This window comes from Mus caroli, unplaced genomic scaffold (genome assembly GCF_978045245.1).
Source record: "Mus caroli unplaced genomic scaffold, Mus_caroli_1 scaffold_8, whole genome shotgun sequence".
Classification (NCBI taxonomy): Eukaryota; Metazoa; Chordata; class Mammalia; order Rodentia; family Muridae; genus Mus; species Mus caroli.
Window position 1 is genome coordinate 113,125,966 of NW_028227263.1, and position 20,218 is coordinate 113,146,183.

Below are 20,218 nucleotides of genomic sequence, written 5' to 3' on the forward strand. Positions count from 1 at the left end.
GCACATGTTCCAATGTTACTTCAGAAAACAGACACTCAAAACAGAGACACCGGCCGGCACACACACAAGAGGGGATCCCCATACCTCCAAGTCGGTTCTTGGGTGTGAGGGGTGGTCGCGTTTCCCGGCCAATGCACCAAATGAAAGACCCACAACGTGAGGACTCCCCCACATTCTGACTCAGGAGAGGCGACACCCCAAATCACACAAGAAGCGGTCTTGCTGCAACTGCAAGAGGATTTTTATTCGAGAGCGTTCTCGGGCCCATGGTCATACACCACGCAGGGGTAGAGGACCATGGCGCCCCGAGTAGCTGAGTAAGGGGGTATTTAAAGGAAGAAACCACAACTCATGGAGGTGGGGAGGGCGTTGTTGGAAAATACCAAAAATACCAGTTAAGAGTCACAAGGAAGCATAAAGTCACAAGTGTCAGGTTATCTCTCAAGACAGTTTCTAAGAGCCCCTAACAATCTAAGAGCCCCTAAAGATAGCACATTTGCATTGTAGGTTCCAGTAATGGTCAGGGTGCCATTCTTTGAATTGAACCCAGGAAGCGGGTAGGTGGAGGAATGTCGCTATCTGTTTTATGACCAGTACCTGGAGCACTAAGCCACAAAGGCTACACTCCCAAGCCTGAGCCCAAAAGCCTCGAATTTTGCTATACTTCTTCAATACCAAAGTCAGACAAAGGCACAACATGAAAAGAAAATCATAGGCTACTCTCTATGATGAATGTAAACATAATATTCCTAGTAAAGTCTGGTTGAACACAATTCAAGAACACGTCATTCCATAGATGTGTCAACATACACACATCCAAGTGCATCATCACAAACTCAAAGACAGTAATAAAAATAGCATTTAAACTAATGCAGGGGGAGGCATCTGTTAATATCTACTTGATAAATTACAGTGGAGTCCATGAAAAAATCCACTTATTCAGGATAATAACTGAATAGGAATGGATGGAATATATATATATATATATATATAGTGTGGGTGTCGGTGGGTGTGTGGGTGTGGGTGTGGGTGTGGGTGTGTATACGAATGATAAACTTGCAGGCCGGTTCAAGAGAAATGTAAAAAGTAAACTCAAATTATATCCACTAAGGTCAAGAGTAAGACAAAAGGGTCCCCACTCTCTACTTCTATTCCATATCATGTATGGAATCTTCATCAGAGCAATAAGGCAAGGGAAGAAAATAAACGGGACAAAAGAAAAGAGGAAGAAACCTAAGAATCTCTATTTGCAGATGATGTGATTTTAAGTCAGGAATCTGTTAAGTCCTAGGTAACTCTTGCCTGTTGCCTCGCCCTCCAGTCAAGTCTGTTTGACAGGCTGAAAAGCCTAGAAGCCACTCATGAGGCAGAGTTTCACGGAAACTTACCTCCTGGAGCTTTGGGGGTTCTCATTAACCCATATACTCATACCCTATTCCAGTGTTAGTCTCGTGTATGGACCCACGTGCTCTCTTTTAGTATTATTTTATTATAAGTGCCTTTTAAGATTAAATTCTGATATAGTTAAGTCTCCCCAGTGTTCCAAGGTTCCAGAAGCAGATGAGCTTGGAATCCAGCAGGAATGCAGTAAGGAAGTTACCTATTCAGGAACTAATTAAGCATTATAAAAGACAGAGCCAGTAGCTCAGAGCTAGTCTGTGAAGCATTTACTAAGGACAGTAGCATATCTCACCCAAACAAGGGAATACCATAATAGAGCCAGGGAATCTCACTGAGATAGAAATCTTCAGTACAGGCTGCATTGCATATTAGAAGCAGGTTGGCGAATTCTCCTGACAAATGGAGATTCTCCAGATAATTAAAAGTTACAGGCATGTAAGAATTTGGCAAGGCCTGGGAAATGGGGGCGGGGGGAGGGGGGAGTGTGATATTGCATTGTTCATGAGGTCTGCTAAGAGCAGAACCCCCTGGTGCTAGCCTTCACAAGGTTCAAAGGCATAACAGTAGAGTGTGAAATCCTTTCCTGTCATTAAGCTGACCCTAGGCAGGACTGCTTTATCTTTACTGTGAACATTTACCTGGTTCCTATAAATCCTTTTGAAGTCATTCCTTTGTTTTGTATCAGGCAACTTCAATGTACTTTGCCTGCTACCCCTGGTATTTTCTGTACTATATAAGATTGGTGTTCACTTTGTGACAATACATTCAGATTCTACACAATCTCTCGTGTTGGTCTGTCTGTCTGTCACCCACCAACGCCTTGCCCACCTGCCCCAGAGACTTGTTCAATGCAGACAAATGGACCCAGAGGGTCTGCGGCAGTTGGTGCCTTCGAACAGAGACACTGGGGCAGGTTAGTCTTTATTTCTTTTTCCTTCTTTTTTCTTTCTCTTCTTTATTTTCTCAGGCAAGGATAGGATCTCGTCATGACCATTCTGCAGATGGGCTGATAAGTAGATCAGTTAGGACGAAGAGTAAGTTTTATCATGGGGCAATCAGATGCCTCACTGGCCATAATTCAGGGAATAACTTATGCTGTAGCAATGAAAGGGGAGAAATTTGGCACCTATGTCAGAAATACTTATGGAATTACATGTTTCGGTTGTAAAAAACGGAGGCTCCTGAGAAAAGATTGTAAAAATCTCTTGGGAGACAAGAAGAGCATTCCTTTGGGTACCTGCCAGTGTTGTGGCAAGCACTGGAGTAGTGAATATAAACCAAAGTTCCATAAGGATGGGACTCCATTCACTAGAGAAGCAGGTAAGACAAAGAACTATAACTACATGTTTGGTTGTGAAAAACCGGGGCACCTGAGTAAGGATTGTAAGAATCCCTTGGGAAACAAGAAGGGCCTTTCTCCAGATCTCTGTCCAGGCTGTGGTGGAGAGAACCTTGTAGGAATGATTGCAGATCAAAGTCCCATAAAGATGGGACTCCACTCACTAAAGGAGTGGGTAAGACAAAAAACTAAAGGGGCAGTCTCTTAGCCCTGTTCAGGAACTGTGAACCTCATTATAGGCCACAGCCCCAGTTATAAGAAAAACTTCAAGTTGTGAATTTTGATAATTTAGGTAAAATTAAAATTATGGTTAAAGCATTAAAAAGAGACTTCATAAATGTCAAAATGTAGCTCACTTCTTACTGTTACCTTATTTACAACTCCCCAATCCTACATTGTGTCAAAAATTTGTAGATTAGATTTTATTGGAAGTTAGGAAATCATTTCCTAAAACATATATAATTCATTTTGTCGATGGTGTTTTTGTTGGTTGCAGAAAATAGAGAGCGTTTTGCAGATAGCTGTAAAATATTTGACTAAGTGTGGGCTGATGATGGCTTCAAAAAAGATTCAGCATGATAAACTTTTAGGTTATTTGAGGCATTTAGTGTAAAGAGATTGTGTGTTTTCTCAGAGAATTGCCCTCAGATTAAATAAATTGGAAGTTTTAGATGCTTGCCAGAAGCTGTTAGAAATTTTGGGTTTAAATTCTGGTTTGACAAGCTGCCTCTTACAAGCAGGAAAGGAAATGAAGGGATAGATGAAAATGAATTTTAGAACTCTCCCAGGGACAGAGAGAAATTGGGGGACACCCTGTTTTATACTCTCTAGCCCCTACAGGAGAAGTTCTCTACCCTCTTTGTATTGTCTATGTTTGGTGCACCAATCATGTGTCAATTCATGTATGTGTTTTGTTTCTTTGTCTGAATGATTGTCTGAATGACTGACTGTTTTATGTTTCATGTTAAAAAAAATGATTAAAACTTTACCTGCTGAATCACTCTCAGTTTGCACAATGGAGGCTGAGACAGGCCCCTCACTTTAGCCAAAAATCAAGCACAGCAGAAGAGGTCCTGTTGAAAAACTGTTTTTAAAGTAAAGGAGTCTGCAACCTCTTAGTTCTAAGGCAAATAAGCTGATAGTTGTTTTTTTCTTAGAAAATTCTCTGCAATTGTGATTATTGTAATTAGCAAATGACAACGTTCTTTTTTATCTTATAATTATAGCTAGAAAAATTAAAATTATTTGATTGATCTAAATTTATAAGACTCATGTAGCCACTTCATTTGGTTTTTGACTGGTCTTAAAGGTACAAATATGCTCTATGTGTCTTCATCATAGAGTATTAGCTTATTAGTTGTTGGGTTTGATTGAAAAGGTATAACATTGAGTTGGCTTTAAATTGGTAACTCAGGGTTAGAGTCATTTTAAACACGTGACATAAAGCAGGCCAAAAAACTAGGACTCTAAGGATACTTCTAAGTGAGATAATATTTTATGTAATTCTTATCCTAGAAAGTATACTTATAGAGATAAGATTTTTTAAAAAATGTCTCTTTAATGGAACATTAAAATTTACACTGTCATGCATTAATGAATTGGCAGCCAAACTTTGTAACATGATAGTGATGTTTCTAATATTGATTTTAAAAAGAATAATTATTTAAAATTGGGTTTTGCTTACCAAAAGTTATAGATATATTCAAATATTGAAAAAGAAACTTAAAAGTTTTGGTAAAAATTGCCAGTGTTCCATTGACTGCAGCCTGCAGTTTGATCACAAGCTTAAGATTTTTAACTCACCCATATATTGTTAATTAAGATTATTACAAGAGTTATCTTATGAGAGCGCTAAGGCCGCTCACTTTGGCCATTCAGCCATACAAAGCAAGGCAGAATTAACTAGATATATTCGTCTTTGTGCAGAAATTAGACCCTCACAAAATCAGTTTGGCTATGGTTGCAGCCTTGCAGGACCATAAAAGGTTATAAAAAATGTTTAAGGTATAAGTCATCTTAAGAAAGATTGTCCAAAATCAGAGGCATGGACATACAGTTGAATTGTTCCCCTGGAATCTGTCCTCACTGCAGGAGGGCCAAGACTCAGGTAGTATGCATAGTAAGAAATATTTACAGTTAATGCAAAGCTTAGAGCAGCCTCAGAGAGGCTTGTCCTTGTCCGGACCCAGGATCTTCTCTGGAGCCTGCTTCTTATGTTCCACCCTGAGATTGGAGTTCCTGCCTTGGCCTGCTTCCCTATTACAGCCTAAAGATTGAGGCTTGTTTCCTTGTCCTTGGCCAATGTCAGATTCCTGCCTAGTGGCATTCCATAGGTCTCTCCTCAAAGCATTCCACAAAGAATACATCTACTACATTTATAAACAGCACTTACATGGGAGAGAAGTATATGTGACTAGATCACATGTTTTTTTCTTTTGAGTTTCCTCCTACTTCAACACAGATAATTGAATAGTGTGCTGTAGCCAGTGTTTTTAAATGTTAAGTAATCAAGCTTTAATTTGTACATTAATAGTATATATATATATATGTATATATATATATATAGAGAGAGAGAGAGAGAGAGAGAGCTCAGAGCTTACAATTGCTTAAAAATTGTTCGTCCCTCAGATACTATGAATTTGCAATTTTGCAATTGTTTATGCATATACAACTCATAAGAAAAAATGCTGTTCTTTTAAGGAGACGGTCTTTAGACATGTAAGAACTTTCTCTAAATTGCCTGGACAAGACCTATTAAGGCAATGCCACCCCAGATTTATATCCCAGGCAGATTATAATAGGCCTTACACAAAAATAATTGACCATATAATCTCATTCTTTACATCATCTAAATAGTACTGGCTTGAGATAATAATTTGGTATTTAAAATAAATAAATAAATAAATAAATAAATAAATAAATAAATAAATAAATAAATAAATAGTGCATGTCATATTGTAAAGATTTGCTCTCAGTGTCCTCAGTTTCTACCTGTTCCACACATTGGTGTTAATTCTCGAGGACTTATACTTAGTCAATTATTGCAAATAGATACTCATTTTTGATTTTAGAAAAATAAAATATGTACATGTGACTATTGGTACCTTTTTAGTCTTTCTATTTACAACTGCTTTGACAAGAAAAGCAACTAAAAGTATACTTAGTCATTGCCTGTGTTGATTTTTTTTGCTTGGTGTTCCAAATCAAATTAAAACTGGCTATTACAGCCAAGCATTTGAGATGTTTTGTCAACAATTTAATGTTACCCATGTTACTGAGATTTTTATAATTCTCAAGAAAACGGTACTGTGGAACTTTATATCTTCAAAACAATTTAAATTTGGATGCCAAAAATCTCTCTGAGTGTCTATGACATCCTACAACCAGGCATACTCATGAGATGAAAGGATCCACTTATTGGCAAATGGCATGATCCTGTTCAGATACTTAATATGGGGAAAAGGGAGCACTGTTTCTGTTTTTTCCACAGAATGCTGCAAGATCATGCTAGCTTCCAATATGACAGGCTGACCTGTGAGTAGGAACTGACAGTGCCCTGACAGTGGTGACAAGAAAGCTGTATTGAGCACACAGAGAAGGAGAAATCAGAGAAAGCAGATACAAGCAAAATAAGAAACTCTTCCTATCTCAGCCATGGGCTACAGCAAGGAGAGCTGACCTGGTGTCAACTTGGGGACAACATAAAACAGCTGACTCATGAGGCAGAAGGACTGCTACAGAGTATTGGACAGAAATTTAAAAAAAGACACCCTAAAAATTCAAATGGAAACATAAATGGCAATGAAGTTTTGAGAACTAGTGATATGTCTGGAGGTATCACTATTCCTGATCTCAAACTATGCCACAGATCCATAGTGACAAGAAGACTTCAGTACTACCTTAGAAACAGTCATATAGGGCACTGAGATAGAACAGAGGATGTGGATAGAAACCCATACCAATAACCTCATTAAAAAATGGGGCTCAGAGCTAAACAAAGAATTCTCACCTGAGGAACAACAAATGGCTGAGAAGCACCTGAAAAAAATGTTCAGCATTCTTAATCATCAGAGAAATGCAAATCAAAACAACCCTGAGACTCCACCTCACACCAGTCAGAATGGCTAAGATCAAAAATTCAGGTGACAGCAGATGCTGGTGAGGATGTGGAGAAAGAGTAAGACTCCTCCAAGGTTGGTGGGATTGCAAGCTTGTACAACCACTCTGGAAATCAGTCTGGCCACTCCTCAGAAAATTGGAAATAGAACTACTGGAGGACCCTGCAATACTTCTGCTGGGTATATATCCAGAAGATGTTCCAATTGGTAAGAAGGACACATGCTCCACTATGTTCATAGCAGCCTTATTTATAATGGCCAGAAGCTGGAAAGAACCCAGATGTCTCTCAACAGAGGAATGGATACAGAAAATGTGGTACATTTACACAATGGAGTACTACTCAGCTATTAAAAAGAATGAATTTATGAAATTCCTTGGCAAATGGATGGACCTGGAGGGTATCATCCTGAGTAAGAAAACCCAATCACAAAAGAACTCACAAGATATGTACTCACTGATAAGTGGATATTAGCCCAGAAATTTAGAATACCCAAGATATAAGATACAAGTTGCAAAACACATGAAACTCAAGAAGAACGAAGAACAAAGTGTGGACACTTTGCCCCTTCTTAGAAATAGGAACAAAACGCCCATGGAAAGAGTTACAGAGATAAAGTTTGGAACTGAGATGAAAGAATGGACCATCTAGAGACTGCCACACGCAGGGATCCATCCCATAATCAGCCACTAAACGCTGACACCATTGCAAACGCCAGCAAGATTTTGCTGAAAGGACCCTGATATAGGTGTCTCTTGTGAGGCTATGCAGGTTCCTGGCAAACACAGAAGTGGATGCTCACAATCAGCTATTGGATGGAACACAGGGCGCCCAATGTTGGAGCTAGAGAAAGTACCCAAGGAGATAAAGGGGTCTGCAACCCTATAGGTGGAACAAAAATATGAACTAATCAGTACCTTCGGAGCTCGTGTCTCTAGCTGCATGTGTATCAGTGGGCCATTATTGGGAAGCGAGACCCCTTGGTCTTGCAAACTTTATATTCCTCAGTACAGGGGAACGCCAGGGCCAAGAAGTGGGAGTGGGTGGGTAGGGGAGTGGGGAGGAGGGTATCCGGGAATTTTGGAATAGCATTTGATATGTAAATGAAGAAAATACCTAATTAAAAAAAATCTCACTGTACACACACACAGAAAAAAAACCAACCAACCAACCAACCAACCAACCAAACAAACAAAAAACCCCAAAAAACAATTAGGGGATAAGAAGTGACTGACGGAATTCAGACCAACCACCTTTCTTCTTGCATGGAAGTGTTTAAGAAGAGCATATTTGGCGATTTTGGATGGATTCAGCAATCTGTATTTTGTTTAACAAAAATAATTATACATATTTTTACAAGTATGTATAATTAAATATACATATTTACATAAAATAAACAGTAACGTTCTCAGTTACTATGAATTATTCATTGTATATGACTGGCCATTATCCCTCTTTGTGTATGAGGTACTAGGAGACCCCGACTTAGAGCATTTTTCCCTGGAAGGTAAAGCCCCTGGACGTTCCCTAAGCCTGTTTTCCCTGATCTCTAAAAATACAGCCAGAAAGAAGCTCCTTGTTCTCTATAGCCAGCAAAAAGCCTTTTTGTTTCAATACCTTTCAATCAGAGATGCGATAAATGTAAAAAGACCTAGCCTGGATCCCTGTGTCAAGGACACCCCTTCCTCCCCATGCCAGAGAAGAGTGGTAGCCAGACTTCTCCCAATTCCTCCCAACACCTCCCAATTCCTCACTTAACCTTTAAAAGCTCCCTGCTCTTGCCACTGGGGGTCGAACTCCCCTGACCTGCATGGTGATAGGAGGTCTTCTTCAGCTAGCTGACAATAAAGCCTCTTGCAGTTTGCATCTGGTGTGGTTTTCTCTCCAGTTATTGGGGGTGTGGGCCAGCTCATCCCAAGACTTGAGCAGAGGACTCCCCAGTTTCAGGGGTCTTACAATACATGGCTTTTTGTCTTTTTGTAAATTGTACCATTGATAAAAGCTAAATTTCTCCTTATATCAACTGTTAACAGATTTGTAGAACAGAATTTTAAAATAAACATTAGTTTCAGATTCAAGTTAAAAAGAAAAAGAAAAAGAAACCCATACCAATATAGCTACCCCATATTTAATTAAGATGCCCATAGTATACATCAGAGAAAAGGCAGGCTCTTCAACAAGGGCATCTTCTTGATTAATGATTAATATGTGTGAGACCAACCCACTGTGAGTTTGTGTTGCTACACTTGGGCAGGTGGTTCTGGGTTGTACAAAAAGTAGGCTGAACAAACCATGCACAGCAAGGCAGAAAGTATTTTCCCTCTTCACCCTCTGCTTTAGTTCCTCCCCTGAATTCCTTAACCTGAATCTGAGCCAGCTGAAAGTTGAACTCCTTTAACCCTGAGTTGCTTATGGTTATGGTCTGTATCACTGCAATAAAAAGCAAACTAAGATCTAAAGGTAGCCAGTGAATTTTGAATCTCTTGTACTTTGACATTGAACTAGGTATGTAGCCTGGACCATTTCGAGGGTGGGTTTTTCAATGGGATTTCATTTACTCAAATTGATGATCAAACAAGATAATGCTACTCAAATTCAATACTGTATCTCTAATAATGTAAGGCCCGTATCAACACAAAACCTCAATGGGTTCCATGTGGTATTAGGAGAATAAAGAACAAACATGGATGCATATGTTGTAGTCCTTCAGCTTCATAACACAAGAGCCCCCATGGAGCAAAAACCTTCAAACTGGGAGCATGTCCCTGCTTCAAAGCTGATCATCCAGCCACCGAAGTAAAATGCCTCATAGAAGCTGTCCCATTGGCAACTCCTGTTAAAATGGTGCCACCATACCATCTCTTCATTTTCAGGCCTCACAGTAGTTGCAGAAGCTGTATGCAAAAAAGTGACATAGTAACTTGCTAGGGTCAGCTAGAGCAGCACAGGAACTCTCCAAGATGACAGCAACTTCTTTAAGGGCTCAGGTTCCAGCTTTCATGAAACACCACTGCAGGAGCTGTACTATAGGAGCTGTCTAAAGCTGCATAACCTCCTGTCCAGCCTCTCCTTCACCCCACCCCCACCAAAGCCTCAAAGAGATGGCACATAAGAAAATGTAGTCTGCAGACAGGAATGACTTCCAACCTTAACCCAAAGGCCTGTTGCAGGGATGAATATAAACCTATCATTCCAGGAAAAGGAAAGTCCACCAATCACTGGGCTTACCACAAAAACTCACTAATACCAGAACAGGAAAGCTACAAATCCCTGAGCTCCCCAAGCTTAGAACTTGAAATACCATCAATCCTTACTCCTGGAAACCTCTGCCCTTAGAAGCTTCACCACCTCAGAAATCCTATATAGGCATGGTACCTTTGCCTAGAATAGAGGGCAGCCTTCCTGGATTCATGCCTCCAAACCACGGACCCTACAATAAATTTATTTTATGAGATTTCCTGCCTGGCGTGACTCTCATCAGAAGAAGGAATGAAGAAAAAAAGCAAAGAAGAGAAAAAGCAAAGACATGGAGCAGGGCTTAGGCTCCTGAGCTCCTCAGCTCAGCTGGGGATACCTTTCACTGGCTGTAATGCATCTGCTGAGGAGACTTACTTTCAAAGCTCTGTGATTCTTAAACTCCCATGTCTCAGGATGCCTTTCCACTGGTATACATATTCCCTATGGCTCCTAGGCTTCCTAGTTCCAGGATACCCACCTATGCTAGCAGAAACACTTAGCACCCCCTCTACCGTGGCAACTTGCATTTACACTCAACAATCGCACATGTTTGGAAAATATTTACCTATTGCCTGCTTCTCTCACCACTTTCCAGAGCCTAGTCTCCTGAAGTCTTTCTACATTGGGGTGTGTGTGTGTGTTTGCAGTATCATGGATCCATACCTGAGCTAAATCATTCAGTATTTGTCATTCTGAGTCTGATTTATACACTGTTAAAACATGACATGCATACACAATAGATTTCTGTAAACCATGAATGAGAAAGTTATCTCATTTGCAGAAAATGAGTGAAACTACAGATCACACTGAGTCTGGTAAGCTGTTTTATCTGTCTAGCCTATTTACTCATTTCTAAAGTATGCTTTGGAATTTATCTATATTATTTTTTTTTATTTTTTGTACAGGTGTTTCCCCAGCATGTATGTATGTGAACCCTTTGATCCTTGTTGACTGTGGAAGAAAGGAGAGGCCATCTGAGTCACTGGAACTGGAGCTATAGTTGAATTGGTAATGTTGCTTTGCTAAATAAGAACAAAGTGTACCCATTTTGTGCTAGCTTTCTGGAGCTCAGTGCAAGATGGAGGACTCCCTTCATTGGAGTGGCTTTTCATTTTCTGACCTTTGTCTTGGAAATTCAAACCTCACCCAAACGTCTACTTGCATAATTCCACATAACAATGGGTAAGATTGTAAGTTCAACTTCCATCTGATAAGAATCCATTCATGTATCACCTGAGATTCCTGAAATTATTCCCTATGCTATGAGGTATTACAGCACCTTCAGCCTTCCACCAATGACATTTACCCAGGCTGGATGTTTCTGCACCCTCTATTCTAAAACTATGAAATCCTTAAATATCCTCAAGTAATATTGATCTATTTCCTGGCAGTTGGTCCTGGTATTTTTCCACTACTAAACACACTCACAGAACTTCTGAACACCTCAGTCTGTCACATTTGCACCTTTTGCCCTCGTGGACCAACATCAACCTAAATCCCCATGGGCAGAGGGAGTCAAAATTATGTATTATCTATTATTGTGTGTTATGATGTATTATATCAACTTTTTCACAGGAGATTGTAAGCTGCCATGTGGGAGCTGGGAGTCAACCTGAGTCCTCTGAATGATCAGCCAGTGCCCTTAACCATGAAGCCATCTCCTTAAATTCATAAACTGAGCTTTCTAAGAATTACTTTTTTATGGCAAGTTTCTCCAGCACAGGATGGCCTCAAAATTACTATGTGGCTGAGGATGACATTGAATTTCCTATCTTCCCTTTTCAACCTCTATGTGCTGATTATTCTGGTGTATACCATCATCATCACAGTTTTGTGCTCTGCAGAGCATCAAATTCAGGGTCTCAAAAATGTTCAGCAAGGACTTTATACATCTAGCTACATTTCTAGCCCAAGAGTTAAATAATATCTGATGTAAAATATATTATAATTTATCTAATATTTGAATATAAATTGTTATATTTATAACTGATAATAAATAAGAGTTAAATCATATATATATATATATATATATATATATACATGTACACATGCACATACACATAAATACACACAAATATGTGTGTGCGTGTTTGGGTGTGTCTGTGTGTGTGTGTAATGTCAGACTTATCTCCACCAAAACATAAAGTAATATGGATGTCCATAGGCAGATAATATGGTTTCATTCATTTAAGGCCACCAAGAAATTCAGGAGATTTTAGTTCAACTCCCCTCAATATCCATCAATATACAAGTAGCATTTGCTATTTTATACTGCTTTCTGAAGGTTCTGTCCCATTTGTATAACTCAGTATCATGGTTGCTTTTGCAAAGGTGGACAAGGATACCCAGGGCTAAATTGTCCTGCATTTAGGAGGAAACTATGAACACAGACAATTCCAATGAAAAACATTCTTTTTTGGTTTAGTGCCCAAGGTTTTCAGGAGACCTCCAATGCTCAGTTCTAATCTTTATGAGTTTTGCTGGCATCCACATCTTTTCATTTCCTGAAGAAATATAAGGACATCTGTGTCCCTGATGCAAAACTTTTGAGGAATTTCATTCTGATGTTAACACATCTTTATAGCATATAGAATGATTTAATTCCACCATTTTTTCTATATCTCATTGTCTCTTGGGTACTGTTGTTTCTTTCTCATTAATATTCAAAACTTTATATTTGAGAAAGCACTATATATTCTGTCTCTGAGGGACTTTATTCTTCCTTTTTGTTTTATAATCATTCATTAAAGTGTGATTAGATCTTTCTGCAATTGCATGTCCTGTATGATTGTATGGTGAACCACCAATATGCTTCATATTATAATAAGCAAAGAATTGCTTCATCTTATTGGGGGATATTTGTCAGCCTTTTTTGTACAGGTACTTTCACAATAGCCTTAATTGCTGTAATGTGCAATTACAGAAACAGCCTTCTCAGAACCCAAAGCAGTTACTCATTGAAACCCTGAATATGCATCAATGGTACACAACCACAGAATTTAGTTATTCAAATTCTGAAAAATAAAATACATCCATGTGCAAGATTTTATTTTATTTCATTTTATTTTATTAGGTACCTGTATGGTTACTCCTGGCAAGACCTCTGCTGATGTCCACCCTCCTTAGGTGGTTCTATATTGTATCAAATTGACACCTAAAGCTGACTATGACACCACCCTCCAATGCAACTTCATCAGGCACAAAGGCACCCCACCTCCTGTTGCTATTTTCAATTAATTTCTTCTCTAATCAACCCATTGGTGATGGTGGCAGCAGCTTTGGATGTGGTGGTGTCAGCCGCTATTGCCATTTAATTTCTTCTCTAATTGACTCAATACAGTGGCAGCAGAAACAGGAGTTAATTACTACCTGCCCCAGTGTTCTGGATTCCCAAATGAAACACACACACACACACACACACACACACACACACACACACACACACACAGGGCCTTCTATTTTAATATGCCTTAAACAGCTCAATGGCTGGGCCACTTCCTATCCTCTGCATGGCTAACACATTCCTCCTATATTATCAATTTATTATTAAAATCTATATTCCATTTCTGTTTCTGTAGATCCAGTTGATTAGCTTCCTGGGGCTGCTCGTCCTCAGCTCTTTCATGTTGGCTGACTCTCTGTCCTTTATGTTTCAGCTATGGTAGCTGCACTTTTCCTGGCATGAGGGCTAACTCCTTCTCCTTCTCTTTAGCTGTAATGCATCCATGGATTAGCTGGGTTACCTGAAAGTGGGACTATAAATGAAAAAGAATTGGTGTGAGAGAAAGATGAAGCCAAGTCAAAATATCTGATCAAGGCAAAGGTTAATTTTCAATACTGTGTTTATACAGGGAAAGCCTATAGACCCCATCCTTTGTTTAAGTTGGCTTGAGTTGCAAAGCAAGCTCAGTGGACAGTCAACTCCTTAAAGCTCCTGTAGGAAATTGCAAAGGTGGCAAGGCCAGATGCCTCCAGGTAAGTTGTAAAACCATCCTGGGTTTGTTTAGCCTACTCAAGAATGGGGGAAGAGCATACTTCCCATTTTTGTTCATTAAAGATGAGCTAGCTGGACAGGGTCACAAGATTTACTTTTTGTCCATAATCCCGAATAGGAAATAGAGTGGTTAAGCGATCATGCCTCCCTTAGATATGTGTCCTTATTGCTCCTTCTTACCCATCATGGATGGCAAACATAGATTTTAATGTATGTCTCTGGTTTAGGTTGCTAGAAGCTCAAGAACACGCTTACTTTTCCCTGCCTACCAGCCTTCAAAAACACACTCTTTCACATTTAGACCAAACCCACAAAGGACATATGGATATGCATTCAATGCTTTTCTTCATAGAGATGAATAACTGCCATGGTGAATAGTAAGCTTGCTGACAGCGATCCTGTCTGAAGGCAACCAATCTGTTTCTAAAAGTTAAAAGCAACAACACTGAACTTGTCTGCAGGAATATCCCAGGTACTCAATTTAGCTGCCAATTGGCAATAATGAAACACAAAGTCTGGTCACCAGGTATATGGGGTGTGGTTTTGAGAATTGATAGAATATACTTACTCACCAGTAAGAGTGGATACTACTCTCCAGGTTAACTCAGCTGGCTGATAGGGATTTGAGCTGTCCTGATCATTGGTATCATAATCATTAGAAGGCTCAGGATCAGAGGAGAGGTGTCTCCCTGGGAAGGCTCTGATTGCCAGAGCAGGTGAGAGAGCCATCTTGGGTATGAATCCCTCAGAGACTATTCTGAGCAGGTGAGAGTGGGGACTAGGGAAGCAACACAGATTCTGGGACAGGCAGAACCAGCACAGCTTCTGGGACAGACCCTGTTTTGGGCTCCAGACATCCAGGCACCTTTCCCACCAGAGAAGAGATGTCCACCCAGGAGGGCTCTGCCTGCCAGAGCAGGTGAGGGAGTCAACTTGGGTCCTGGGTCCCTGTGAGACTAGTCTGTGCAGGTGAGAATGTGGACTACAGAAATGACACAGCTTCTGAGACAGGCAGTAGAGACATAGCTTCTGGGACAGACCCTATTTCAGGCTTCAGACATCCGGGCACTTTCACTGCCAGAGGAGAAGTGCCCTCCTGAGAGAACTCTGACTACAGGATCAGGTGACGGAGCCATCATGGGTCCCGGGTCCCTCAGAGACCAGTGTGTGCAGGTCAGCTCTGCAGAGGGTGAGCAAGCAGACTGCAGAAAAAACACAGCTTCTGGGACATACACCATTTCAGGCTCAAGGTATCTGGGCACCTTCCAAACCAGAAGAGAGGTGTCTGCCTGGTAAGGCTCTGACCACCAGAGCAGGTAAGAAAACCAACCATCTTGGATCCCACGTACTCCAGAGATCAGTCTGTGCAAGTGAGCATGAAGAAACACATCTTCTGGGACAGGCCATGTTTTGGGCATTCATCTTCAGTCAGGAGGCAGGTCTGAACACCAGATCTCTGTGCACCTTCCCTGCAAGAGGAGAACTTGACTGCAGAGAATACTCTGACCACTGAGAGTCAGGAGAAAGCTGGACTCCTAGGACTTCTGACAAAGGCTAACAGAATCACAGGAGGAAAAAAACTCCAACAAGAGACAACTCTAACAACTAATGCCAGAGATTACCAGATGGCAAAAGGCAAACATAAGAATATAACTAACAGAAACCAAGACCACTCACCATCATCATAACCCAGCAGTCCCACCTCAGCCATTCCTGGATACCCAACACACCTAAAAAGCAAGACTCAGATTTAAAATCATATCTCATGGTGCTGATAGAGGACATCAAGAATGGCATTAATTACCTGTGGATAACAGGAGTAGATGAGAATGAAGATTTTCAACTTAAAGGGCCAACAAATATCTTCAACAAAATTATAGAAGAAAACTTCCCAAACCTAAAGAAAGAGATGCCCATGAACTTACAAGAAGCCTACAGAACTCCAAATAGACTGGACCAGAAAAGAAATTCCCCCCGACACATAATAATCAGAACAATAATTGCACTAAATTAAGATAGACTATTAAAAGCAGTAAGGGAAAAAGGAAAAGTAACATATAAAGGCAGACCTATTAGAATTACACCAGACTTCTCACCAGAGACTATGAAAGCCAGAAGAACCTGGACAGATGTTATGCAAACCCTAAGAGAACACAAATGCCAGCCCAGGCTACTATACCCAGCAAAACTCTCAATTACCATAGATGGAGAGATCAAAGTATTCCATGAGAAAACCAGATTCACACAATATCCTTCCACGAATCCAGCCTTTCAAAGGGTAATAAAGGGAAAACACCAACACATGGACAAAAACTACACCCTAGAAAAAGCAAGAAAGAAATCCTTCAACAAACCTAATAGAAGACAGCTGCAAGAACAGAATCCCAACTTTAACAATAAAAATAACAAGAATCAAAAATTACTTTTCTTTAATTTCTCTTAACATCAATGGACTCAATTCCCCGGTAAAAAGACATAGACTAATAGACTGGCTACACAAACATGACCCAACATATTACTGCTTACAGGAAACCCACCTCCAGGAAAAAGACAGATTATACCTCAGAGTGAAAGGCTAGAAAAAAATTTCCAAACAAAAGGTCCTAAAAAACAACCTGAAGTAGCAATTCTAATATCTAAGAAAATTGACTTCCAACCCAAAGTTATCAAAAAAGACAATGAGGGGCACTTCATACTCATCAAAGGTGAAATGTACCAATATGAACTCTCAATTTTGAATATCTATGCTCCAAATACAAAGGCAGCCACATTCATTAAAGAAACTTTAGTAAAGATCAAAGCACACATTTCACCTCACACAATAATAGTGAGAGATTTCAACACCCAACTTTGACAAATGACAGATCCTGAAAAAAGAAATTAAACAGAGACAGATGGACACTAGCAGAAGTTATCTCTGGGCATCTTCCCTGCAAGAGGAGAGCTTGCCTGCAGAGAGTGCTCTGACCACTGTAACTCAGGAGAGAGCTAGTATCCCAGGTCTGCGGATATAAGCTAACAAAATCATGAATCACGAGAGGAACAAGCTTGAACCAGAGACAACTATAACAACTAACTCCAGAGAATACCATATGGTGAAAGGCAAAAGTAAGAATCTTACTAACAGAAACCAAGACCACTCACCATCATCAGAACACAGCACTCAGACCTCACCCTGTCCTGGGCACCCTAACACACCCAAAAAGCTAGATCCAAATTTAAAAACATATCGCATGATGATTGTAGACGACATCAAGAAGGACTATAATAACTCACTTAAAGAAATACAGGAGAACACTTCTAAAGAGTTACAAATCCTTAAAGAAAAACAGAAAAACACAACCAAACAGGTAAATGTCCCTAAAGAAAAACAGGAAAACACATCCAAACAGGTGTGAACAGAAACAGAAAATGAACAAAACCATACTAGACCTAAAAAGGGAAGTAGAAAAAACCAAAGTGAGGCAATTCTGGAGATAGAAACCATAGGAAAGAAATCTGGAACCATAGATGTGAACATCAGCAACAGAATACAAGAGATGGAAGAGAGAATCTCAGGTGCAGAAGATTCCATAGAGAACATCGGCAAATCAAACAAAGAAAATCCAAAATGCAAAACGATCCTAACTGAAAACATCCAGGAAAGCCAGGACACAATGAGAAGACCAAACCTACAGATACTAGGAGTAGATGAGAATGAATATTTTCAACTTAAAGGGCCAGCAAATATCTTCAACAAAATTGTAGAAGAAAACTTCCCAATCCTAAAGAAAGAGATGCCCATGAACATACAAGAAGCCTACAAAACTCCAAATAGACTGGATCAGAAAAGAAATTCCTCCCAACACATAATAATCAGAACAACAAATGTACTAAATAAAGATCAAATATTAAAAGCAGTAAGGGAAAAAGGTCAAATACCATATTAAGGCAGGCCTATCAGAATTACACCAGATTTTCACCAGAGACTATGAAAGCCAGAAGATCCTGGACAGATGTTTTAGAGACACTAAGAGAACACAAATGCCAGCCCAACCTACTATACCCAGCCAAACACTCAATTACCATAGATGAAAAAACCGAAGTATTTCATGACAAAACCAAATTCACACATTATCTTTCAATGAATCCAGCCCTTCAAAGGATAATAACAGAAAAAAAAAAAAACATTACAAGGCAGAAACCACACCCTAGAAAAAGCAAAGTAATCCTTCAACAAACCAAAAAGAAGACAGCCACAAAAACAGAATGCCAACTCGAACAACAAAAATAATAGGAAGCAACAATTACTTCTCATTAATATCTCTTAATGTCAATAGACTCAATTCCCCAATAAAAAGACATAGACTAACAAACTGGCTACACAAACAGAACCGAACATTTTGCTGCTTACAAGAAACCCATCTCAGGGAAAAAGACAGACACTACCTCAGAATGAAAGGCTGAGAAACAACTTTCCAAGCAAATGGTCTGAAGAAACAAGCTGTAGTAACCATTTAAATATCTAATAAAATCAAACTCCAAACCGAAGTTATCAAAAAAGACAAGGAGGGACACTTCATATTCATCAAAGGTAAAATCTTCCAAGAGGAACTCTCAATTCTGAATATATATGTTCCAAATGCAATGGTAGCCACATTATTAAAAGAAACTTTAGTAAAGCTCAAAGCACGCATTGCACCTCACACAATAATAGTGGGATACTTCAACACAACACTTTCATCAATGGACAGATCATGGAAACAGAAACTAAACAGGGACACAGTGAAACTAACAGAAGTTATGAAACAAATGGATTTAGCAGATATCTACAGAACATTTTATCCTAAAACCAAAGGATATACCTTCTTCTCAGGACCTCATGGTACCGTCTCCAATGATGACCATATAATTAGTCACAAAATAGGCCTCAGCAGACACAAAAATATTGAAATTATCCCATGCATCCTATCAGATCACCATGGACTAAGGCTGATCTTCAATAACAACATAAATAATAGACAACATTCACGTGGAAACTGAACAACACTCTTCTCAATGATACCTTGGTCAAGGAAGGAATTAAGAAAGAAATGAAAGACTTTTTAGAGTTTAATGAAAATGAAGCCACATCATTCCCTAACTTATGGGACACAATGAAAGCATTTCAAAGAGGAAAACTCATAGCTCTGAGTGCCTCCAAAAAGAAACTAGAGAGAGCACACACTAGGAGTTAGACAACACACCTAAAAGCTCTAGAACAAAAGGGAGCAAATTCACCCAAGAGGAGTAGACAGTAGGAAATAATCAAACTCAGGGGCTAAATCAACCAATTGGAAACAAGAACTACTCAAAGAATGAACCAAAGGAGGAGCTGGTTCTTTGGGAAAATCAACAATATAGATAAACCCTTAGCCAGACCCACTAAAGGGCACAGGGACAGCATCATAATAATCAAAATCAGAAATGAAAAGGGAGACATAAGAAAAGATCCTGAAAAAATTCAAAACACTATCCGATCCTTCTACAAAAGGCTATACTCAACAAAACTGGAAAACCTGGATGAAATGGAAAAATTTGTAGACAGATACCAGGTACCAAAGTTAAATCAGGATCAGGTTAATGATCTAAACACTCCTATATACCCTAAAGAAATAGAAGCAGTCATTAATATTCTCCCAACCAAAAAAAAGCCCAGGACCAGATGGGTTTAGTGCAGAGTTCTATCAGACCTTCAAAGAAGATCTAATTCCAGTTCTGCACAAACTATTCCACAAAATAGAAGTAGAAGGTACTCTACCCAATTCATTCTTCGAAGCCACAATTACTCTGATATCTAAACCACAGAAAGATCCAACAGAGATAGAGAACTTCAGAACAATTTCCCTTATGAATATTAATGCAAAAAATATTCAATAAAACCGAATCCAAGAACACAGTAAAACAATCATCCATCCTGACCAAGTAGGTTTTATTCCAGGGATGCAGAGATGGTGTCATATATTCATCAATGTAATCCATTACATAAACAAAGTCAAAGACAAAAACCACATGACCATCTCGTTAGACGTGGAGAAAGCATTTGAAAAAATCTAACACCCATTCATGATAAAAGTCTTGGAAAGATCAGGAATTCAAGGCCCATACCTAA